Raw genomic sequence first — 7163 nt, 5'->3', positions numbered from 1 at the left:
ATGATTTTCACTTCTACATGAAGTTTCCAGCTTTGTATGGCTGGAGTATTCATTGTCTTCTTAGGAACATCCAGGCCTTTTTGGAGAGGAAAATGTTCCCATTACACACACACACACACACACACACACACACACACACACACACATACACACACACACCCTGCCATTATGTACAAATCCCAATATATCATTGAACCACACATACTTGTGGGTACTTTCCTTGTGGCAAAGATTCATATTCTGCAGATGTTACAGAGAAAGTGATTGTTTATGTGTGAGACAAAGACTTCATCAATGACAAGCTTATTAATGAATTAGGGAAATAATATAAATACTTAAGGAATTAGTAGGAAACATATAAGATGTTGCTGACCTGTTTGGTGCAGATCAAGCCCCTAATATGTAAAAATGTCACTTAAGCAATGACATGATTTGAAGAAACTCCAGCCAGGATCTCCTTTATTGTGAGAACCTCTCACAGAGCAGAGAACGGAATGAAAGATCCAAGGCATGAAAGACGAACTCTTCATATTAACACTGGAACGAGAGTATGGCTGCTTAACTTGATGGCAGTCAATTACGTTACAACCTCCAGGCTTCACCTAACTATGAGAAAATAACCACAGCGGAATAGGCACCAAGTGTTGTTTCAGATAGAGGAAGAACATGACGTGTCCTTACCTGAGACCATATCTCCACACTAGGCCCCAGGACACCTGGAGAGCAAGTCAGTGAGTGGACGCTATACACATTTCTCCTCTCTCTTTTTTTTTTTTCACCTGTTTGAGACAATGGAGTGAGATAATTTTCACACTAAGATAGTGTTTTCAAATTATGGTCTTTTCTTCTTCATGTCCAAAATAGTTTTAGGTCTAGTCTTAGTCTTCCATTTCTCCAATCAATTAACACATTGGTAGTTTGTAGTGTTCAGCCTAATTTGCTAATCACACTCCCACCATCGTCCATCGACCATTGTTAATGGGCATTATTGAGATGTGACACTTCAGTTATTATTTAGGAGTGAATGCAAAATCATCTGAAAAGGAACGACTGTTGCTCTAACTACTTTGAGGTTTTCTTAACCATATAGTTTTTCTCACAGTTAGTCAATAATCACTTTTTTATAACGCAAGCTTAAAATTGGGGGAAATGGAAGAATATTACTACAGTGATGGCATTGGATGGCTGTCATCTTCTTTTTGACTCCTGCTTCACAGACACAAAGACTGAGAGAGCCAGCACATGACACCAGAGTACTCCACAGCAGGAACGTCCTTATTCACCCTCAGATAGCATCAGTCAGAGTCTCACCATTCCTTAAAATGCTGTGTGTGCCTACAGTTCTGCCTAAATGTGGTCATTGAAGGGGGACGAGACATTTCTTTCTTTTGATTTTTGAAGTTGAGCTTATTTTTGAGTAGAAAAAAGAAAATATACTAGCAAATTTTTCCTTTCTTCCCATTTGCGTTTGCTTGTGTGGCTCAGCCATTTGCTTCATTTTCAGATTATCTGTATATATAAATCCATTAAGGAAATGTGCCTGGAGCACGCACCTACCACAGACTCACACAAAGATGCAAATGGGGGTTAGAGATTTTATGGGCTGATCAATTATGAACTGTTTTGACAAAGAAATTTATGGTTTTGTTAAAATACCCATATATGTATCCTTACAAACACACTGGCTCTAGTCATATTCTTTCAAAGCTCTCTTTAGCCAGTAATTATTGCTGACAACAATCTAGGCCTTGGCACTGCTTGCAGTCACCCCTGGCTGCTAAGACGAGCAATCTAGACCATAGCTGACTGCAGTTAAATTAAATTATCATAGAGATGCAATAGATGCTGCTACACCATTCTGGCTGTGAACCCAGGATTGAAAAAAGATTGATGGACTACAGGAAAGGATCAACAAATAACTATGTGGGTGGTACTCTAAGATACTTACTTCCACAAATATTGATGTACATAGGCAGAGAGTAGCTTAAAAATTGTATTTCTCCCCAAAGGAGAGGGCTGTTTCTTTCACTATAAGCACCAGATATCAAGGGATAATGATAATGTGTTCCTGCCTATGGGAGCCTACGGGATGGCTGAGGTAAAGCTTGTCTTCCTATAACATGAAATCATCACAGGATGAGGTCACAGTCTCTGTGTGTTGCCCTGGGAAAATATTGCAAAAATGATCTATTGGAAAATGACGACCCCCCCACCCCCCCCCAAACAAACAAACAAACAAAAAAACCCACCACCCAAGCTTTTTGCTTAGCACTGAATTGTGGAATATATTGTGGTATATGGATTATGTGAATCAGCTAAATGATGGCCATGCAATTCTTATCTTTATAAATAAAAGGCATAACCAACTTCAATTTGGAAGACTTTTAAATAGAAGTTGATTTGTTTATTATTTATTTATTTATTTATTGTGGTGCTATGGATTAAACCTAGAGCCTCACACATACAAAGTGAGGGATTGAGTGTTTTATTAAAATAAAGCTAATTAGGCCATTTAGCTTTTCAACACTGGTCTTCTTGTGTCTACTGAGTCTCTATGTAAGACTCTAAACAAAAGGGATTTATAAGACACAGTCATTCTCTTTAATAAGGTCTAGAGGTGAGACGGGCAAATAAAGCAACTATGGAAAGTTTTAGTCACCTAAATCTTCAAACTATGTACCAACCACAATTGCTTGGTTCGTGGCTGGCCTGACTACTAAGTTTTCAGGTGACACCTTGAGGTACAGGAGAATTCGATATATAGACAGCCTAGTCCATTATTTTCCAGGACATTCATAGAGATTACAAAAGAACATAGGTAAGAATAATCATAAAAATGGATGGACATGTAAATTCTGAGGGGCTCAGAAGATTAAGTAAGTCAAACCATTCCATCTTGAAAGCTATATATCATGTATAGGCAGTAGAATGAGTTTGCATATGAGTCAGAATATATATTGTATATTAGCATAGACATTTACATTTTCTGTTAAAATAGTCTAGAACCTCATATAAAGTTAATTATAAAATGTTGGATATGTCTCTGTTGGGCCTATTCATATTCATATTAATTTTTTTTGCTATGGCTAAATAAATTAAACGCTGAAAGCAAATATATGTCAATATAGCTATTGTGCTGGTTTGCACAGTTCATGAAAATAGCTATAGTTAATACCACATCATGACGATATGGAAAAGACTACATTCAAATGACTAGTGACTACCTCAGCATGACTGAACTACAGAGAGCCAAAATATTAATTTAGCTTCTTCATCTCACAGTTAAGAAGAATATAGTTAATTGTTTTACTCATTCAATAAATACTTGAGTATCCACTGTGTACTAGTCATGTTTAGGTGTTAGAGAACAGCTAAGAACTAGAGTGGAGACAGATGAGAGCCTGTCTTTATCGAAGGGCCACTGTGAGGACATAGCATTCAAGTTGATGAATCAGAAAGAATCAATTTACAAAGTTTGAGGGAAGGACATCGTTATGGTATGAATATAAAAAGTCTCTCAGAGGCTCATGTGTTAACAGCTTGGTCCCCAGCTGTCAGTGCTATTTTATGAAGCAGTGAGGATTAGGTGGGGCCTAGTTAGAGCAAGCAGGTCAATGGGTGTGCTTTGGGAAGCCAAACTTCATCTCTGGCCACTTGCTTTTGCTCTCTGCTTTCCTGTTTCCCAGCTGTCAGGAGGTGAGCAGCTTTGCTCTCCCATGTCCCTGTGCCCTGGCATTCTGCCTCACCATGACCCAGAAGCAATGGCATTAGCTGATTATAGAGCCAAATCTCTGAAACTGTGAGCCAAAATAAGCCTTTCCTCTTTGAGCTGTTTTCTCAAGTATTTGTCACAGTGACCAAAAAGCTAACTCACCACACATTCTAGGTAGGTCATCAATTAGTGAAAGGTTATAAGGTAGGAATAAGAGAGGGATGGTTTAGAAAAAGAAATAATCCAAATTCACTGTGACTTAAGCACAGTGATAAAGAAGTCGTGAAAGGTGAGGTAAGAGAGAGCGGGGGTGGATGTGTTAGCCTGGGTAGGAAATTTATATTGTATTCAGATATGAAGAAATTGGGAGGTTTCGAGCACGACACAGTTATACTCTGAAAGGAGACAGCAATGCATGTGTGGAGAGTAGACCGGGAAGGGAAGAATGGAAGAAATTAACTGCTTAGTTTTAGTACCAGGGCCACAAGGTTTGGACTGTGATGGAAAAGACAGGTGATTGCTTGCATGGGAAATACATGCAAAATCCAGTAAAACTGGATGCTGGGGGTACACAAAATGTAGAAATTAAGGATGTTTCCCAGAATTTTAGCGTGTGTTGCTGGGGGGATGTTGGTGCTGTGTTTTTAATCAAGAAAAGCCAAAGGAAGAAAAGGATTGGTAGAGTCTTCCTGTTTGGGGAAATGTATTTTGTATGACTATTTTGTACAGAGTAGTCAGACAGGCAGTGCGATGTTAAGAGTCTGGTTTATGGATGGTAAGTCAGCCAGGTGACTGAGTGAATCCAAAGAGGAGAAAACGCACATAAACGGAGAAGAAATGAGTGATTCAGCTTAGATGAGGAAGAGCCAAAGAACCTTACTTGGAAGTTAGCAGCATTTTGAGAAAACGGGGAGACTATGGTGTCACGACAGGGAGAAATGAGTTTTAACAAAATGCCACTGACACTTCAGGTAACTGCTGGCTTTGGCAACAGGAAAAATTTTTTTTGAGGGGTTGGACTAACAACATCCAGATAAAAATCAATTATAATACTTGTAGTTTTCTTTTCCCCCTGAACAACAGATAGAAGTCTGCATACTGACATGTGGCTGTATTCACTGCATGTTACTTGAATGTTAAGGCTGCCTCCATGTAACTGGAAAATTGAACTTATAAAGTTTCATATCTCAACATAAGTTTGTTTTAAAGCAGGGGAGAGCCAAAGTCACCACATCTTCTTTTCTTAAAGATTTCATTTATTCATTTGTTTTTAATTTTGTGTCTATATGTGTCTATGTGTAGGTATGTGCATATGAGTGCAGGTGCCTGTGGAAGCCAGAGACACCAGATTCCCCAGGAGCTATTTGTAGTGAGCCGAACAGTGTAGTTATTGGAATTGATCCTGGATCCTTTGGCAGAGCAGTTTTTGCTCTTAACCACTGGGCCATCTCTCCAGCCCACCACACCCTCTTTAAAAGGAAGAAACTGAGGCAAAAAAAAATAATGATGGCAGGAAACTTCTATAGGTAGTTACGAACCAAGCAATTAATAAAATTAGGAACTGAAAAGGTTTGATTCAGAAGTCTTGTAATATTTTTTGGATCCACCAGAACATCAATGTCCAGAGCTCTTAGAACCTGGTTACCTTCCAGGCAAAGAAGAAAGATCATGGGGCTATTGGTTCTTGGGAGTCATAGTCACTTGGCTAGACAAGGTGTTCTAGCCGGCTTTCCATCACTGTAACAGATACCTGTGGTAAATCGACCTAATACTAGGGACAGTTGAATTTTGGCACGTGGTTTTGGAGGCTACAGTCTTTGATTGCTTGGCTCTGTTGGCTTAGGCTGGTGCTGGAAGAAGAAAGTGAAACATAAGAAAGGGCATGCCCCCAGTGACCTAATTTCATTCCACCAGGCCAACTTCTTAAAACTTCTAGTACCTTTCAATGGTGTTACCCCAGAGGACAGAGCCTTTAATACCTAGACAGTTGTGGGTACCCTTATCCAAACCACAGCAGGGGAGCTTATCCACAATTTTTTCTTTTTTTTTGCGTGATTCTGGGGTCAGTAATTTTCCCCTTCCTATGTTATTTCATTCTTTCACCAAAAATTATGAAACATTGTCAGTGCTGAGTGTAAGTGAAACACTTCGGAAAACCCCATGGCAATCTTATGTTCAGGACGGAGGAACATGAATACAACAAAGGCATTTTATTTGTCAAAAATCTGATCCTGGTGATATCTAAAAGAACTATTTCATATGATTTAAGGTCAAAGAACTTAATTTGATTTACAGTGATGAATCCAGTTTATTGGAAGAATTGATGTTTTTTAGGATTATTGTTGAATCTGGAAACATGCCAAAGTTTCCATGACAGAAGGTATCTCATTTGGGGAGCTTAAGTTCTAAAATGTTGGCAGAACTTCTCACATTGTACATACTGTATGACCTGAGTACAGGCAAGTCCCTTCTTAAAGAGAGCTTTGGCTTTCTCCTTGCTTTAAGTTTCTGCTTCCTGACAGTTTTATACTCCTAACCCTCCTTAATTTAAGGAAAGAGAATTTAAGGCACTGACATAGAAGCACTTAATGTTTTAGATGGAGCAGGCTCTAGAGGAAGCAAATAAGGCAGCTTATTTTCCAGATGAGGAAACTGAGGTTCACTTACAGGTTCAGATCTTAATGATGATAAAAATGGGTAGATAGCCAGGGAATAATGTTTCATCTCATCTCATGTATCTCTCTCTCTTTCTTTCTTTCTCTCTCTCTCTCTCTCTCTCTCTCTCTCTCTCTCTCTCTCTGTGCTTGGAGCTTGTTGTTTTGACTAGAGTGGCTGGCCAATAAGTTGTTTGGATTTATCTATCTCAACTCCTCCAACTCAGCCTTGGGGTTAGAGGCACACCAACACACTTGCCTTTTGTTTTGCTTAGCTGTTTGAGATAGGGTCTCCTTGTAGACTGATGGCCTGGAACACTCTATGTAGACCAGGCTGGCCTCCATCACACAAAGAACCACCTGCCTGAGTGCTGGAATTAAAGATGTGCACTACCACACCTGGTCCCCCACACTTACACTTAACTTTTTATGTGGGCTGCTGAGAATCTGAACTCGGGCCCTCATGCCTGCCCAGAAAGCACCTTATCCACCAAGCCATCTCCCTAGCCTCCATTGTTTTGATTGCAACATTCATGTGCCAACTGAGTGAGACAACTTAGCATTCCTAAGTTATGTCCTAAGACTGGGCTAATTTCATCTTAATCAGTAAAAACACAAGCATAGTTTCTGGAAAAAGCAGACAGTCCTCAAGACAATTCCATTTTTTTTTTGAGTGACATATTTTAAGAGACTGTTCAGAGTGAAGAGAGGATATGGAAGAATATCGAAACAAAGTCATCCGAGAAACAGACTGGAGCTAGAAAATGTTAGACTGGTCTGACATCTGCCTGGGCAGC

The sequence above is a fragment of the Nannospalax galili genome, unplaced genomic scaffold, assembly GCF_000622305.1.
Source record: "Nannospalax galili isolate Female #2095 unplaced genomic scaffold, S.galili_v1.0 scaffold629, whole genome shotgun sequence".
Taxonomy (NCBI): domain Eukaryota; kingdom Metazoa; phylum Chordata; class Mammalia; order Rodentia; family Spalacidae; genus Nannospalax; species Nannospalax galili.
Note: the sequence above shows the minus strand (reverse complement) of the source record.